Consider the following 18,294-nt stretch of genomic DNA (forward strand, 5'->3'; position numbering starts at 1 on the left):
GTCTTGTAGCGGGCCATAGTCTATAGTAGTTTCTGGTCTATAGAAACATTGATCTTTATAAGAAACAACCGCATTTAAGGTTGATTAGTTAAGACCTGTTTTAAAATAAGTAACATAATTCTAACAGAAGATGGAGGCTCCCATTTTAAAACCCAATGAAAAAAATCATGGCTATTTTATATACATCATTTTAATAGACTCTGAACAGTAGAAATACACAATAAAAACAAATGGAAAGAAATGCTTTTTTGGGTGCTAGTTTATTCCTAGAACCGTCAGCAGTGGAAATAAACATTTTAATAACCTATTCAGCCTTCTGAACAGTAAAGTGAATGATTCTTATTCAGTGTCTGCCAGTGCATGATCATTTTGTGAGGTAGACGAATGTTCTAGTTTTTCTCAGAATGCTGTGATGTTCACAGGCGGCTTTTATTGCTAGAAGGCATAGTGATGTGAGGTGAATATGCAATGAGGCTTGTCTCAGTTACTAGCTATGAATCTTGTGGGTAGGTATCCACCGGCTAGGAGCCTTTCAAAATGCTGCATTTGCTGGTAAAAGGTGTCTGAATTCCAATTTCCTGTAAGATTTGTGAACAAGGCACCTGTTTTTAACTTGCTCAAATCGGAGCCAATTCCCTGTTTTCCTTACCTTCATATACGTAGACAGAACGAGCATTGGCACAGCCAATAGGTCTCGCCGTTGGCAAAGCCAATAGCTCTGGCTAAACACCAATGACTTTAAGCTATGTTGTAGAGCAGTGTGGCTTCTGTGCAGCATGTTATAATAAAAAAGTGTTATAAGTATTTTTGTTACCTTGTATATAACCATGAGGACATTATGCACAACTGAACATCCCTGTTAACATTTGAACTAGCATTAAAAATGTGTTATAGCTTTTTTTGTCCTTGCAATGCTGGCAAAGTCTTCATGTGTTCTCTAATGCTGGTTTATGAAAGCTTTTTTTGGTTCGGGAGGGGGGAATAAACAACGGAAAGATGGTGGTTGGAAAACAGTACCTGAATACGAGCAGCGGAAAGACACTAGGGGAGAATCAACAGATGCCAGATTCCGAGATCAGACTGAGGTGGTGCTGAGATGGAGGTGTTCTGATACGGAGGTGTTCTGATACGGAGGTGATGCTGAATGATACTCGGGTGGTTCTGATTCATGTTGTGGTGATGGTGCTGCACTGAGGAGATTCTGTGCTGATGCTGAAGTTGTGCTGTGTTGGTCGTGAATTGGGGCTCTGCTGGTGCTGCGCTGGTGGTGCTGCACTGGTGCGGAGGTGGTGTTGCGTTGATGCTGAATTGGTGCGGCACTGATAAGGCAGTGGTGCTGTGCTGGTGCGGAGCCTATGTGGTGATGCGGAGTCATTCTAAGGGGGTGCTGAGTCATGCTGAGGTAGAGGTGCTGAGCTGGTGTTCAGATGGTGCTGAGTTGGTGCTATGCTGAGGTGATGCGCTGATGCTAAGGTGGTGCTGAGGTGGGGTTGCGCTTGTGCTGAGGTGTAGGTGTGCTGGTGCTGAGGTGGGGCTTTACTGCTGCTGGTGGTGCACTGATGTGGTGGCAGTGCTGTGCTGATAATGAGATGGTGTTTTGCTAATGTTGAGGTGGTGCTGAGTTGGTGCTGTACTGGTGGTAGTTCATTGATGATGAGGTGGTGCTGTGCTGATGCTAAGGTGGTGCTGAGCCGATGCTGTGCTGAGGATATGCGCTGATGTGGAGGTGCTGCTCCGCTGAAGTGATGCTCAATTGATGCTGAGGTGGGGTGGCGCTGGTGGTGGGGCACTGATGCCGTGGTGGTGCTGTGCTGATGTTGAGGTGGTGCGCTGGTGCTGAGATCGTGCTGTGCTGATCCGAAGTTGGTAAGGCACTGGTGCACTGATGAGGTGGTGTTGTGCTGACGCTAAAATGTGCTGAGGTGGTTCTGCGCTGATGCTGAGATGGTTCTGCGTTGATGCTGAGGTATTGCTGCGCTGATGCTGAGTTGGTGCTGCAGTGGTATGCTTATGCTCAGGTGGTGCTTTCCTGGTTCTGAGGTGTTGCTCATTGATGCTGCACTGGTGCTGTGGTGGTGCTCAGGTGGTGCACTAATGCTGAGGTGCTGCTCCGCTGATGCTGAAGTGCTGCTGAATTGCTGCTGAGGTGGAGCTGCGCTGGTGGTGGGGCACTGATGCGAAGGTGGTGCTGTGCGGATGAGGTGGTGCTGCGCTGGTGCACTGGTGAGGGGATGCTGATATGGTTTGATGCTGAGGTGGTTATGTGGTGCTGCTGATACAGTGCTGCACTGTATTGGTGCTGTGCTGATGTGGTGCTGAGGGATACTGAGGCGGTGCTTAGTGATACTGTGTTGGTCCTGAGTCATGCTGTAGTGGTGCTGAGTCATGCTGAGGTGGTGGTGCTGCACTGGTGCTCAGGTGGTGCCGAGTGATGCAGAGGTGGTGCTGTGCAGATGCTGAGATGGTGCTGGTCCGATGCTGTGGTGGTGCTCAGTTGCTAATGCGCTGGTGGTGGTGCATGGAGGAGGAGGAGGAGGAGGAGGTGGTGCTGTGCTGATGCTGAGATGGTGCTCAGTTGGTGCTGCGCTGATACGGAGGTGCTGCACTGAAGTGGTGCTGAGTAATACTGAGGTGGTGCTAAGCTATACTGAGGTGGTTCAGTGGTGGTGCACTGGTGCTCAGGGGGTGCTGAGTCAGTGCTTTGCTAAGGTGATGCACTGGTGCTGAGGTGGGTCTGTGCTGGTGCTGAGGTGGGGCTATGCTAATGGTGGTGCTTTGCTGATGCTGAGGTGGAGCTGCACGGATGTTGAGGTGGTGCTGAACTAGTGATGGTGCACTGATAAGGGGGTGAGTTCAGGTGATACTGAGGTGGTGGTGCTGAGCAGGTGCTCATATGGTGGTGAGTGATTCTGAGTTGATGCAGTGTTAAGATGATGCGCTGAAGTGGTGGTGCATTGGTGCTGAATTGCTGAGGTGGGGTTGCGCTGATGCGGAGTTGGTGCTTCACTGGTGGTGGTGCATTTATGAGAAGGTGGTGCTGTGCTGATGCGGAGATGGTGCTGAGGTGGTGCTTCACTGCTGGTGGTGCATTTATGAGAAGGTGGTGCTGTGCAAATATGGTGCTGAGGTGGGGCTGTGCTGGCGGTGGTGCACTGATGCAGAGGTGGTGTTCTGATATTGAGGTGATACTGTGGTGGTGGTGTTGCACAGATGACGCTGTGCTGGTGTTGAGGCGATGCTGTGCTGGTGCTAAGATGGTGCTGCGCTAGTGCTGAGGCGGACCTGTACTGATGCTGAGATGGTTCTGCACTGGTGGTGGTGCATTTATGAGAAGGAGGAGGAGGAGGAGGAGGAGGTGGTGCTGTGCTGGTGCTGCGATAGTGCTGTGGTGGTCCTCAGGAGGTGCAATGCTGAGGTGTGCTTAGTCATGCTGAGGTGATGGTGCTGCACTGGTGTTCACGTGGTGCTGAACTGGTGCTGTGCTGAGGTGATGCAGCGCTAATGCTTAAGTTGTCCTGCATTGGTTCTGAGGTGGGGCTGCGCTAATGGTGCACTGATGCGGATTGGTGCTGAGGTGATGCTGAAATGGTGGTGCACTGGTGGTGGTGCATTGATGAGGAGGTGGGGCTGTGTTGATGTGGTGCTGAGTAATTCTGAGGAGGTGCGCTGGTGCAGGTGGTGTTGATCTGGTGCTTAGGTGGTGGTGCTTGATGCTGAATTAGTGCTCTGCTGTTGCTGAAGTGGTGCTGAGATGGGGTTGTGCTAGTGCTGAGGTGGGGCTCCGCTGGTGGTGGTGCATTGATGCAGAGGTGATGCTTTGCTGATGCCTAGATGGTTCTGTGGTGGTGGTGGTGGTGGCGGTGGTGCAGGTGCACTCATAAGATGGTGCTGTGCTGGTGCTGAGGTGGTGCTGCACTGGTGTGCACTGGTGCTGTTGTGGGGCTCAGTTGGTGCTGCGCTGATTTGGCAGTGGTGCTGTGCTGATAATGCTCAGATGGTGCTGAGGTGGTGTTGAGTGATGCTGAGGGGATCCGCTGGTGCTGTGCTGGTGCTGAGTGACCCTGTGCTGGTGCTGCTGCGTTGGTAGTGAGCTGGTGCTGCACTAGTGCAGAGGTGGTGCTGTGCTGGTGCTGCGCTGGAGCGGTGTGATGCTGAGGTGGGGGTGTGGTTGTTCTGCTGAAGTGGTGCTTGGTGACACTGACTGGTGCCGCGCTGATGCTGAGGTGGTGTTGAGCTGTCTACTTGCAGGATATATTGTTTAGTAACCTCACATTACATGCCGCATTTGGAGAGCACGATGAGGCACCCCTTGATATTCGTTTTATTTCACCAATGATTGAAACCCAAAAGAAAGTATCCAAAGTTGAAAGTCCGCAACTTAAAGCTGCTTCCATTTTCATAAAATGAAGCAATAACCTCATGTTTACCTCTTTAATCGTATCCAAATAATCACACTGTTAAAAGCCCAACAAGCCGAGGGAAAAGAAAAAGTAGTGCGCCGAAACTAACATATGTGGCCGATAATTAAGTGATCCATGTAACAGGGCCAGTCTCCAGGGCATGATCAAAACAGCAAAAGGAGGGACAAATGTAAACTATTCACCAACTAAACAAAGGGATTTCGAAAGGCACATGAAGGAACGAATGAAAACTGATGGGTGTGCTGAAAGCCCATACAGTAGATACAGCATGTCTCGAAGGACTGCTCGTGCACTGTCTAGGCGGGACCTAAAAAGTAGGGAGGTGAGGCTGAGCGGGCATGTTTGTATCCTTTGGTGCAAGTAGTATGTGTTTGCATTCTTGCCTTCCTTCTACGCCTGAAAAATGTGCTTCTTTACGTAGAAGTGACAACCCATGTGCATGAAGGAGTGGTAGGACTGAAAGTAGCAGCCTTACTATATTTAATAATTGGTTCTGTCATAAGTGATAGTTTTGCAAATGACCACTGCTCTTCTGTGGTTCGGCCAACCTACGTTTTTAACTAGTCTGTTGTAGTGCTGGAGCGACATGCATTTCCAGGTTATCTGTATCAAACTCAAATAATTTGTCCTCTAATATCTACCTTTTGGTTATGTTCTTTTAAATTAACTAATCAATTAGACTTAAACTAAATAAATTATTTACCAGTTCCTATTCACCCGAAGAGTAGCCCCAACACTAATTCTCTGTCTGTGTTGGGTAGCATAACAGCTAATTTACACCAAGTCCTGGACTTTATAAAGACTACAGGATGGCAAAGGAAGTGTAATTTAGTGTGTATATTGTGTGATGATGGCCTGTCATCTGTTCTTGTTTGTAAAACTTTTCATGCTGTGCCACAAAGAATTTCACTCAAAGGTAAGGAAAGATAAATATAGCATGTCACATCAATGCTCTATTATGTGGACATTCACTAGGCACTGGTCTGACTATGCTTGCTAGGCAAGCAACATGTCCCTCAAGAGCCTTTTTTCAGCATGCCTGATTTGGTAATGTGGAATAGGAGTACTGCTACGCTCCCTTATTTGTATGGGTCATGCCCCCATGCAGTGAGGGAATATCCACTTTTTTGCGCTGCTAATGCTTGCACTCTCACAATCAGTATTGCTCTGTGTAAGACAAACTAACAGCACCAAAGGTCAGGTTTACTTTTGTACTGCCTGCCAAGGCAACCCTTGACTCTCCAGTAAAATTCTTGGAACAATCTTTCTGGTTGATAACTAAAGTTTGTCTGACGTTCTCTCCAACTTGCGCAATCACAGTTTAGCAATACTTTCTGTTCATGTTTCTTCACTTTAACCCATGCTGTCTGGATAGTTGCTCATGACCTTGATAGCATAGAACCTAAAATGATTTTGTTTTCAGAGTTTGCAATACTGGTGTGCTCTGCAGAGGAGATTCTAGCATGTACCATCTAAAGGGCCCTGTGGCCATCAAGGCAATTCTAAGCCAGACATTTAATTTTTTTCTTGAATGCATTCCATGGATCTGGGGCCTCTTCGCTCATCTTAATGGCTCAACTTGAATTATAACCAGCAAAGACGACTTCTACTTAAAGTGCCTTTGATGTTAAGAAGTCAGTAGCATTGAGTTTTATCACATCCCCTCCCCATCCACAAAAGCTATTTCAGCTATACTCTTGAAATCCTATTCAGTTAATGTATGCCGTGCCTAAACCGAATCCAGTCAATATGCTTGCATCATTGGGTTAGCTAGGAGACATGGTAGAGATAAGGTGTTAGCCCTTCAACTGGAAGGTTTGAATTCTGAAGTTTGCTTTAAATATAGTGGCACGTAATTCCATGGCTAAGACTGGTCCTTCTCAACCCCTCACACACCATAACTTCTGTTCCAAGTTAGGGTCTGTGTGCAGCCCCCTAACCCAACCAAGAATGGTTTGGACAGTCTCTACTGGGAATAACGCAGCTGAAACAGGTGATCTCTTGCACCAGCCCTAATTGATCTAATGTGCACACACAATACCCTGAAACCTAATCCTGGATATAATCTAGACCCATTGTACAGATGGATGAGTGTGGGACGTGTGTTGATAATGGGCTACAACAGTCGCTGAACCAGTGCATGATTCTGGATCTTCTGCAGCCTTTTTAACTGACTTTTTAGGGTTCTTTCTGGAGCCAACAATGACACAAAGTATATGGGCAACGCTTATACTACAGAACAATCAAGTTTCCAGATTCTATGCACAAGTATTTAAACTGGTCAGTACAATTTCTTTGCATTTGGGTTGTGTTTAGGTATTCCTATTTATTCCATTATAAGTAGGCTGTCCTGTTTTAGGTTTAAACCTATAATAACTGATAAAACCCCACAGAAAGGGAAATAGCCCTCATCAGTGTAAATATATAAACACTGAAAACACACCTGCACAACCACCAACTAAATATCATTCAAAGAAAGGAAAAGGAGAGTGAGTCATTTTTTTTCATCCTGAAGGGGCCAATACAATGCAACTTTGTTATACAGGCAGCAAGAAAGACTGGCTAACATTATTCTGCTTGAGTTTTGTTGTTTAGGGATGTCACACAAATATTGTTTTTTCTTTCTTTTGCTTTTTTCAGATGCAAGGTTTAGAAGCATGTTTTAGGTTGTTTAAATATTTAATTGTGTAGGATCAGGAAATATCAAAATCATATTTGATATTTTGGCTGTGTTTGATTCTTTCACTGATATGTAAAATGGCTGGTTTTCATAACCATATTTCCCAATATGTACCATCACATTTACCCACAGAGAATGGGTAAAAACCCTTGATACGCCAGCCCCCAGTTTCTAGTGAGTCAGTATTGATAGTAGGTAAATTTCCAACACCTCAGGCTTTAAACATTCAATGCAAGGTATAGTGACAAGTATATGTATAAAGAGGGCCATCACCAAGCATCTGGGATAGTGGTGAAAACATTACACCAGACTTTTGGAAAACATGGAACGCAGTGCCACTAGAAATGCTGCTGCAAAAAGCTTCTTTACAAGTTCAACAAAGATTGGAGTGATATTGTTTGTATTTGCAGTGATTCAGCTATGTATATGAAAATGTTGTGTGATGACCTGTCAAAATCGATACCTGAGCTGAAGTGCTTCCCTGTAAGAGATCCTTGTCACTTGTTAGATGGTATGCGGAAAGCATCTTCACAATCTAAAGAGTTAACCTCTTCAGTGCCTATGACGAGATAGTCTCGTCATGGAGCACGGTTGCGCTGTGCCCATGACAAGACTATCTCGTCATGAACCCCACCCACTAGTGCAACGCCCGGCACAGGAGGGGGAAAGGGCGTGGCACTGAAGGGGTTAATGAAGAATGCTGTTGACTTTTTAGTCCATTTTGATGCACTGTTTTTTTAAGCGCTGGAACTAAAACGCAAACCTTTCTCATTTTGTACTTTGTGTGGCATCAAAGAGTCATCCCAACTGTGTCACTTAGTTGATGGTTCTCTTTCTATCTTTCCAAGGGAAGGGGCTGTGAATGCTATATTATCCATGTGGCAACTGTTTACAGAATTTTTGCGGAGTGATGATGCCAAAGGCAAGAAATGTGCGGACCTTTGGTCGCATATTGATAGTGGTGTGAAAAAAAACCTCTACAGCGTTCTTAGATTTTTACAGGAGAACATATCTGCTGTAGTGGACATTAAAAAAAAAAACTAGAGTCTGAAAACACCCTTGTCTGCTAAGTGTTCAGCATAATTGGTGTAGATGTGAAATATCTCATTGAGAGTAGGCTGGCTGACACCTTTAGTGAATTTGGCACTGCAACATGTTCCATGTTAGAGTGCTTGCCACTTAGTAAGCAAAGCAATGTTGAAGAGAAATTCAGGAACTTTTATTCTACAATGTATGAGAAATGGCTTGCAATGATGCATAGAAATATCCCTTTGCCAACTACGGCATTTGAAGTCCATGAAACCTCACTGTGGTACTCTGTACAAGTTCTAGATCCCTTCCGTAAAGGGAATCTTCTTCATAGTTTCAAAAGTGCTGCGTCATTTTTGACAGCTTCAATAACTTTGAGGGCATAAGCGCCCAGTTAAAGGCAAATGTTGCAGACCCTGCCCTGAGAATTGAATCTTCAAGTGTACCAGTATTGGCATGTAAAGCTGTCAGTGGCCAGAGTTAGCAAATTGTGTACTGGCTGTTTTGGCATTGCCCGTCTCAAGTGCCAATGTTGAGAGGGCCTTTTCACAGAAAAAAAGTTTACATGGGAAGGAAAGAAAGAGCGAGTGCACATGACCAAAGACTTACTGAAAAAATATTCTTTAGTGAACTACAATAAGTTTGATTTGCAGAAATGTATTTGGACCTCGTATACACTGTACGTACACTGTCTATATACCATGCACTATCAGTGCAGAAAGCAAGCAATAATAAAAGCAAAACGTTCCATAAACACCGGAAAAACACTGTTTCTGTTGTTTTTAATGGCATGAAAATGTGTAACCACTGATAACCACTGTTTCTTTAAGGTATTGAAATCACTAGAAAACACCTAAAAACCCCACCAGAATTTACCAAAAATAAAAACTGAAAATAGAAAAGCCTAATTATAAGCAAGCATTGAAAAAGCCAACAGTTCTCGCCTTTGAGACCTATTGGCTTTGCCACTGCCATGCTGCACAACATTCCGATGGCGGGCAGAAGAAACACAGGGGAGAGTCGGTGGGAGTGGAAGCAACGTTGGTGGTGGTGGGGTTAGGGGGGTTAACACGAGGGCATGTGTCGGGGAAGCAGCAACAGGGAAGAGAGAAGGAAGACGTGGGTGAGTGGAAGCAACACAGAGGGAGGAAAGCAAAGGGGAGAGGCACACTGGCTAACGCAATATGGAGAGGATCATGAGAAGCATACCTTTGAAAGAGCAACACGGCATGCTGGCGGAGAGCAGTAAACGAAGGAGTCAATTAAAAAAAACACGCACTCTCAGGAGTGCTTAACACAAAAGAAGTTCTTGAAAAGCAAGCAGTGAAACATGCGAAGGCAACCAATCAAGAGATGTAAGAATGCAGTGTTGCGGTGGCAAGGACAAACACAAGATTGACAAGCTGGGATACAAATAAGAAGTACGCAAATGATTGACAACAAAAGCCAACCAATGGTAAGCAATGGGTGGACCCCAAGCCGCTCTGTGTTCTTGATGAGCCAGGATATGGCCTCGACCTAAAAAATATCCAACCACTTCGAGTAAAGAAGTCCATGCAAGTTTTAAAAGTCTGGCAGAGTAACCAGCAAAAAAAGGTAGATCGGCCAAGAAAGAAACACTCACTGCCTGAAAACAGGATGATATTATACTGTGGGGGGTGTACCCTACTAATCTCAGGTGACTTCTTCTACTCTTCTTACCAGCTGCTCTGGTCTGTCAGTAAACTTTCTGAATTGTAAATGTGCGTCACAAGCACAGAAAGACTATTCCTCATCCTAATAAGGCTTCTATGGGGTCGCCTGCCTAGATCTCACGCGCACGTTCATGTGTTCGATATTTGAGAAAGGGATATGTCTTTTTGGTAACCTGTCAGCTTCTCATTACTGTTCGTGATCACGCAAATGGTGCCTTTCAGGATGTAAGTCACACGCAGATCAAAGCCAGAGTGCAGCAGTATATACAGTTTGTGGTTGAACATAAGGACTAGCATTAATTATAGCTCCTTGGTAAAAAAAAAAAAAATCCAGTCAGTTAGAAGATTCATTTGCCTCCAAGATCGACGAGCCGAGAGCACACCCAGATACCCAGCATGTGACAGGGTTATGCAAGGTTTCATTCTTCTAGCCTGAGAAATTTAGAACCGTCTAGTTTGGTCATGCCACCTATAAAACCAGCTCCTGCAAATTGATACATTTTTGATGTGGATCATATAAATTGCCACTGGTATTCTTATTATTTGTGACGCTGCCTCAGACATCAATGGCGTTTCTGTTTTACAGCAATAGTATAATTGCTCGACATATTATAAAAACAGCATTATGTTTACTTACTTGACAAAGTTTAAAAGAAAATCAATCACAGACATAAATTCTCCCGTTACAATCGCACACTAAAAGCTGGGCATTTCTTTATAACGACTAGCATTATGCTGGTTTACTACATAGTAAGTTTCCGAAAATGTAAAGAAAAATATCTAATTATTATAATTCAATAAATTGAGACCCGTGCTGTGAACACACAAGAAGGGATTTAATTAAAATTATGGACAAAGGAGATGATGCCTCCTTTAAGAAACCAGAACTTCCAATGTCTGGTTCAGTGGGAAGTAAACCACCTTGTGCACAGCAACCACCCTGTAAGTCATTGTGATTCAAGCCGAACCCCAAGGGGCATAAGGCATACAGCAGCATTTCAGGAGCCACTGAATCACTGGCCCACCGACCGCGAACAACCAGGCAGAGATGATCGGGTCCGCATATATGCGGATGAACTATATTTAATACAGCACTTCAATAACGGTGCCCAATATTGAGATATTTTGCTGAAACATTCCAATTACTTTTTCTACATCACCGACACGGCTAGGAGGCACCGGATGCTGTTCGAACACTAACATTCCATGTCTGTGCCTGCTCCTGTTGTCTAAAACCATGCTGTCGAAGACAGTCCCTGAAATGCAATCGGAAATCTTCAGTGCCTGCTCCTGTTGTGTAAAGGCCATACTGTCGAGGACGGTCACTGAAATACAATCGGAAACCTTCAGTGCCTGCTCCTCTTGTGTAAACACCATACTGTAGAGGACGGTCACTGAAATACAATCTGAAACATTCAGTGCCTGCATCTGTGGTGTAAAGGCCTTACTGTAGAGGGCGGTCACTGAAATACAATCGGAAACCTTCAGTGCCTGCTCCTGTTGTGTAAACCCCATACTGTCGAGGACGGTCACTGAAATACAAACTGAAACCTTCAGTGCCTGCTCCTCTTGTGTAAAGGCCATACTGTCGAGGATGGTCACTGAAATACAATCGGAAACCTTCAGTGCCTGCTCCTCTTGTGTAAACACCATACTGTCGAGGACGGTCACTGAAATACAATCTGAAACCTTCAGTGCCTGCATCTGTTGTGTAAAGGCCATACTGTAGAGGACGGTCACTGAAATACAATCTGAAACATACAGTGCCTGCATCTCTGGTGTAAAGGCCTTACTGTAGAGGGCGGTCACTGAAATACAATCGGAAACCTTCAGTGCCTGCTCCTGTTGTGTAAACCCCATACTGTCGAGGACGGTCACTGAAATACAAACTGAAACCTTCAGTGCCTGCTCCTCTTGTGTAAAGGCCATACTGTCGAGGATGGTCACTGAAATACAATCGGAAACCTTCAGTGCCTGCTCTTGTGTAAACACCATACTGTCGAGGACGGTCACTGAAATACAATCTGAAACCTTCAGTGCCTGCTCCTCTTGTGTAAAGGCCATACTGTCGAGGACGGTCACTGAAATACAATCGGAAATCTTCAGTGCCTGCTCCTGTTGTATAAACTCCATACGGTCGAGGACGGTCACTGAAATACAATCTGAAACCTTCAGTGCCTGCTCCTCTTGTGTAAAGGCCATACTGTCGAGGACGGTCACTGAAATACAATCTGAAACCTTCAGTGCCTGCTCCTCTTGTGTAAAGGCCATACTGTCGAGGACGGTCACTGAAATACAATCTGAAACCTTCAGTGCCTGCTCCCCTTGTGTAAAGGCCATACTGTCGAGGATGGTCACTGAAATACAATCTGAAACCTTCAGTGCCTGCTCCTGTTGTGTAAACCCCATACGGTCGAGGGCGGTCACTAAAATACAATCTGAAACCTTCAGTGCCTGCATCTGTTGTGTAAAGGCCTTACTGTAGAGGACGGTCACTAAAATACAATCTGAAACCTCCGTTAGAGGTGCCCCAACCCTACCCACACATACATGGTAGAACTTAGAATTAGCAGCATGGGCCTCTCTAAGCGAACGCTTGCCACCGGCCTGAATTGATGGGTGTAATTTGACTTCAGTGGGTTCAGATCTTCACGGCATTCATCCTCGGAGTCACCGTGATGGGAGGCGCGGTATAAACCTATCTCATGTGTGCAGGAGCGAGGGCGTGTCAGTAATGTAATCTATACATTTATTTACACACACTCTGTGGGTTATGGATACCTACATACACGCGTGCACGAGGGAGTTGACTTGGTATATTTGTTCTCTGCAGTGCTCTAAAATCGCAAATTGTGATGTAGCAAGCACTACATAGTACACAGTTTTAGTTTTTTGTTACATGGGAAAAATATTTCCATTGAAGTTACGGTTTTAACGCTTGTCGACTGGCTACAATACCAAATAAATTCACAAAAGGACTAAAACGCATCATTTAATGTACTTATTACAAAAAACACACATACCGTGATATACAAATATCTTAACGCTTCCCGAGGAAAACGTGTTGCCACCTGTATTTTGTGGATATTAATTATCGAGGATCAGTTAAACGTTTCATATAGCACTATTTTTTTCCCGATGGCTGATGTACTGAGGCGTTCTAAGACTTTTGACATATCCTTTGTTATAGCATGCTTTCTTTGTGCTCTTTATTTCATGTCTATTGAAAACATTTATAAATGAGTGACAGAATAAATGGAATTTTATATCTCACAGTATAAAATAGTCCAGATTGAATGTTCTTTCCATTTTTGAGCGGATTACATGTACCTGCAATATTGTATTTTTCCAATAGATGGAAGCATTTTTTTTTTTCTGGACCATGAACTTAGTACATGTTAATTTCGCAGGACTTAGGAACATTTGCCAAGTAAGGTGCCCTTGGTGCAGTTGTTGATTCCAAAGTGTAAATCTAGTATTTTTTGTATGCGCCCAGAACTGAACCCCTTATCTGGGTCATATCCGAGGCCGTGGCTTGGAATAAGCTTAGAAACGCCTTGAAAAAAAAACACTCAACAACAGTTGTAAAAAAATATTTAATAAGAAATTGTTTGTCTGATTTTTCATCTGTTCATAAGAACACGATTTTTAATAGTATATTTGGTTGTAGTTATTAATTTCCTGTTTTTTAAAAACATTTTCTAACTTTTGTTATAAAATGTTTTTTATATTTGCCCTTTATGGCGAAAAGGCGAATTCCTGTTTTAATAAACTTGAAAATACTCTCCTGCGGATATTTTGACCCAAATATTAGAAACGTCCCCACACACCCTGGAACTCTGCCTTGGGGTGAGCAGTCCTCCAAACTCACCATTTTAAAATGTGATTATTGTGCTTGGATTCTCAATTACTTACCAAATTTCGAATGCATTTGGAGAGCTTTTGGAAAACTTCACCACCTTAAGTTCTGGAGAAAAAAAAAACCTCCCAAATTAATGCATTTCACACATTAACAACTGTTCTCTGTTTGCAGCAATAAAACACAGAACCAAAACAGCCCGTTCATTTTCCTGAGGAATATATTTTTTGCTCACTAGATGGCAGTCCACAATCACTTTTGAGCAACATGCTGAGCTAGCCTGCCTTTCGATAATATTTCTTTTATTGAACGAGCAAATTGTCTATTTCCAAGTCTTGAGATCTAACCGTTTCCTTTTTAGGAAATCCGTGGAGTACCATTGCACGTTTGTCAAAACAAGCGCACAATGTACCTCTTGTGCATGTATTTCGCTTTCCTGGCACTACTCAAGAATACTGTTTTCATTGTAAAACCGAGCTTTACGATTGTGTTTTGTAGTATTCACGAGTGTCATATTGTCAAACTCGTTGAGAACGGTAGAGTGCGCTTCATATAATTTTAGTGAGAGGCCACGTGCCTACATTTAGGATAGTCTGTCCGTGAGCGAAGTGTTAGTTTGAGTTTTTCCCCAGGTATCATGCGTTTGCACTGTAATTTGATCGTGCACTCTGTATTGTGTTTTTTAAAGTACATTTTATCTGTGCTTCTCATTAAAATGCTATTTTCAGGCCTGACACGTAAGATGGCACCACCGTGTGTCACACTATATCGACACTTCACACTGTTCAATTGTCGGGAGCCGATATCACAGTGAGCTAGAACCCCCTGCAGCGAGCAGGTTTCTATCTCATTACATGGCAGCTGTGGCAGTGCCTCTTGTTTTTATATGTTTTGAATACCTGCAAGCAGTGCGTTAACACACTCTTTTTACTTATAGCTCTTGCTTACGAGAAGCAAAGCTGGCAGTAAAAGGGGCGCAGTTACTGCCAGCCTTGCTTCTCGTAAGCAACGACTAGAAGTACAAAGTGCATGTTTATGCACCGCTTGCAGGTTTTCTAAACACACATAAAAGACATTGTCATTTACAATGCCAATAACTCAAACTCTCGCAAATGTGTGACCTACTGCATTGCAAATGCTTGTTGGGTTCTGAAACTGAGGTGGCACCAGCCATCGGAAGGCAGGCACCCTGACGCCAGGCAGTGCATATCAAAAGCAGGAGGAAGGAGGAGGCAGCTGCAGCCAAAACAGACCTCAATCTTTAAATGCATGGCAAATGTGAAAAGATAAGAGCAAGATTAACAGCCCTGTTGATAACAGAGCTCTGTAAACCACAAGCACTGGTCTCGAGTGCTCCAAAGAAAGAAATACTGCTCACAAGCTCTGTGTAACAACACATGTAACGGGCAGTCCTTGAAAATGGGCAGAGCTTTTAAAGCCCATATTCTGAATACAGCATGTCTCACAGAGACAGCACAAGCGCTGCCTAGGCGAGACCTAAAAAGAGCTCTGGCCTGGCCAGCATGGGCCGCAACGTAGTAATTTTTTCCGTGAATTTCAGCCATGCTGAATAGCAGATGTTCTGCTATGCAACACGGCTAAAAGACATTCAGATTGACAACGCTAGTAGCTCTCGCATTGACAAGACTTGTTGGCCTTGCCAATGCTTGTTCTACAAGCCGCTACAGAAAGACAGCCGGGTTAAGTCTGTATAGAACATGTGAATGAAAGGCAGGGTATGATGATTTGAAAATAAATCTTACAGTCAAATTGGCCTTTTTTGTGGGAGATTACATTAATACTCTGGCTTGTTTACATTGAAGAAACTATTAAGAGGCTTCAAAGTGAATTAATTATTTATCTTCCTGTCTCCCTTTTAGCAGAAGATCTATCCTCTTTAATTGGATTGGTGCATTGGGACCTGAATTTGCAACACCTGAGTATTCAGGTAAGGTTTACAATTGCTGTTTATAAGCTTCATGTAATCTGTCACAACAGTGGCAGCATTTGTCTTGTTTACCCCGAGTTTGTTTTTGTTTGCCTCTATAAATCCATGAGAAAGAAGTAGATTTTGTAGAATGTGTCCTTTCCGGATACGTTTTCCAGAAAATCTTATTAGGTCAAGCTGATATATTTGCCTTTTTTAAGCAGTACAAATACAAATCTGAAATTATAATATCAGTGGTTGCAGGTGTAAAAAGTTACAGGTTGCATATGGTGTGGCTAGTGTAACATTTATCATGGAAGTACAATTTTAGAAACCCTGTCAAAGGATGAAAAATATTTCAAGATATCAGAATGCTTCCATGGAGCCTAATCTCCCGATTGAGAAAGGTACAGGAGGATGTGAGGGGAAGAGAAAAATGATGTTGTAATTGGAATGCCCAGACATTTGTCCACTATCCCAGATGATGGCTCCCCTGTATTTGAACTCTGACGTGACACACGATCTTTCTTTTGCCCAGTACTAGCTGGACACATTTTTGCAGGTCCCAGCTGCATACGTAAACAAGATAACAGATGAGGCACATTTGATTAAACTCTGGTTCAGAGAAAAGGACAAGAAGCAGGAGTAAATGTAGAGATCTTCAATTTGAGATTTCCGAGTCAAACACCCTCTGACAAAGCAGTGTAGCTTAGATTGGCGAAAAACTGGTGACTTGCACTGTTTGCAGCTCAATAGTGGATTGTATACAAGCATCAAAAGACAGTAAGGAAAAATACGCAAATATCAGTGTGGGTGATCTGCCATCCTGGGTGATGTGCTGCTGGTCAGCAGCTTTGCTATAGGGTTGGAGTAAATGTGAGTGACGTCCAGTATGTGGCCGCTCCTCCTCTATGGTTTCCCTGGCCTCTCCACCTGCTTGTCTAGAATACAAGCTGACCCTTGGAACGAGACTTGTTGGAGCTTTATTCATCCATCTGTGGGACATGTGCTTCCCTCTCCTCCCACATTTCAAATACTAGCAGACGGCACTGTGGACACTAGAGCATAGCTGTGTCAAAATATGCCCAAGAGCACACCAGGTCTGGAGCGGTCACACTGGCTTGCAAAGAGGGGCTAGGGTAGAGGGATGCAGCGTGAAGGCACCTTGTCAAGATGCCACTCTTGCCTACATCGCATAGCGTTGAGTGCTGTGCAGGCACCAGCCCTAGAAACCTACCCACTGGTGACGCGCTTTCCTTGTTCAGGTGAATCGGAGCAGCAGCAGCACCTCCTGAGATGTTCACCAACCGAGGGCTGAGTGATCAGGCAAAGTAACTTAAAGCTGGACTAAAGCAAACGCTACACCCTGTCCTTGGTAGGCTCTGCTTCAGGATGTCTTAAGTCCGCGCTCTTCATCTTCTTTTTCCAGAGAGGATGTAAAGTGCGCTGTTCCAGGGCAGAGGCCACAGAGCACTGCCGCACCTCTGAGAGTACCATGGACCACTGTGGTACACTCCTCTCTGATTGGGTTGTAAGGGAACTTCTGGCAAACAGGAGCTTAATGACTTACGGTAGCCTTTCTGTGTCACCAATGTTGGGGGGGTGATCAGGTTTGCCAAATGACTACTGGTGCAGCATCTGGTTCTCCATGCGTGGGCACCATAATCCGTACCGTAATAAATGTTTTTTTTCCTGAGAGTTCTTGCATGAAGAGGTGGTCATTATCTAAGACTCGGAGAGGGGAAACAATGTTCTCTTTTGAGCTGTAAGAATTCGTCAATACAGCAAGAGAACAGGCAAAAATGGTTATCCAGAGTTAAGAAATAAATGGGGTACCGCAGCTGTGACCCTTCATTATTATTCCTACGGTTTGTTTCTCTGAGAAAGGTATTCACAATGAAACATTTCCTAGCTGTTCAAATCTGTTAAAGTCTCAGAGGTGGGGATTATGCTTTTGCTTTCTGCACTTTATTTTACAGCAGCCCTTTTCATTAATTAAACAGAACCACATTTTCCATGGAACAGTGGGAATGGTAAAAACAAACAATGGACGAACAGTCCCATAGTCCCAACAGGTGTCCAATCACAGGTCACGTAGCCATCATAGCCCTTTTCCTCTGTCCCCAAATCCACTTTCATTTCGCGAGTTACGCCATAGCTCTTTTCTCACGAATCCTGTTTTCCATTCTCCATTCCCGGAAAAAGAGATGACATTACCAAGAGGATATCAGCCGACCAGCCACGCAGTAAGTAATGTATGCCTAATACAGTTCCCTTGACTAACAGTAAGTCTACACAGTATATAGACAGTAAACGTGTACTGAATCACCGTCACTGCGCAGACTTTACAGCAGGAGAACACAACTTGTTACTTACTAGTCACAGGGAGGGTTTCCTGGTTGATAATCCTTCCCTCAGAGTCCTTAATAGAATTGAAACTTTCGGTTACGATAGCTAGGACATTTTTCATTCTGTGTTTGGACCGGAGGCGAAGATTATGCTAGTTTAAAGTGTACTTCAAAAAAAAAATTATTAATAGAAGTTTTTCAAATACAATCAACATCCATATCATGTTGTACATTATAGTAGTCGCACATGGCAGAATCCTCTTTATACTATCTCTAAACTGAGGTATGCCTCATCGGCAATCTTTTACAGTCTGGGTATTCCCGCTCCTCTTCTCC

General features: G+C 44.1%; 1 protein-coding gene across 16 annotated transcripts in view; it reads left to right on the plus strand.

Annotated features, from left to right (window-relative positions):
• LOC146816773 (CYFIP-related Rac1 interactor A) overlaps positions 1 to 18,294 on the plus strand; it is a 300,974-nt gene that overhangs the window by 142,023 nt on the left and 140,657 nt on the right. For 10 of the 16 annotated variants that reach the window (XM_085610657.1, XM_085610648.1, XM_085610650.1 and 7 more), the window contains exon 3: positions 15,564 to 15,631. The gene's annotated coding sequence lies outside the window, so the exon portion shown is untranslated. The remainder of the gene's footprint in view (positions 1 to 15,563; positions 15,632 to 18,294) is intronic. The other 6 variants (XM_085610663.1, XM_085610662.1, XM_085610655.1 and 3 more) reach the window with 1 other exon arrangement.

This window comes from Triturus cristatus, chromosome 6 (genome assembly GCF_964204655.1).
Source record: "Triturus cristatus chromosome 6, aTriCri1.1, whole genome shotgun sequence".
NCBI classification, from domain to species: domain Eukaryota; kingdom Metazoa; phylum Chordata; class Amphibia; order Caudata; family Salamandridae; genus Triturus; species Triturus cristatus.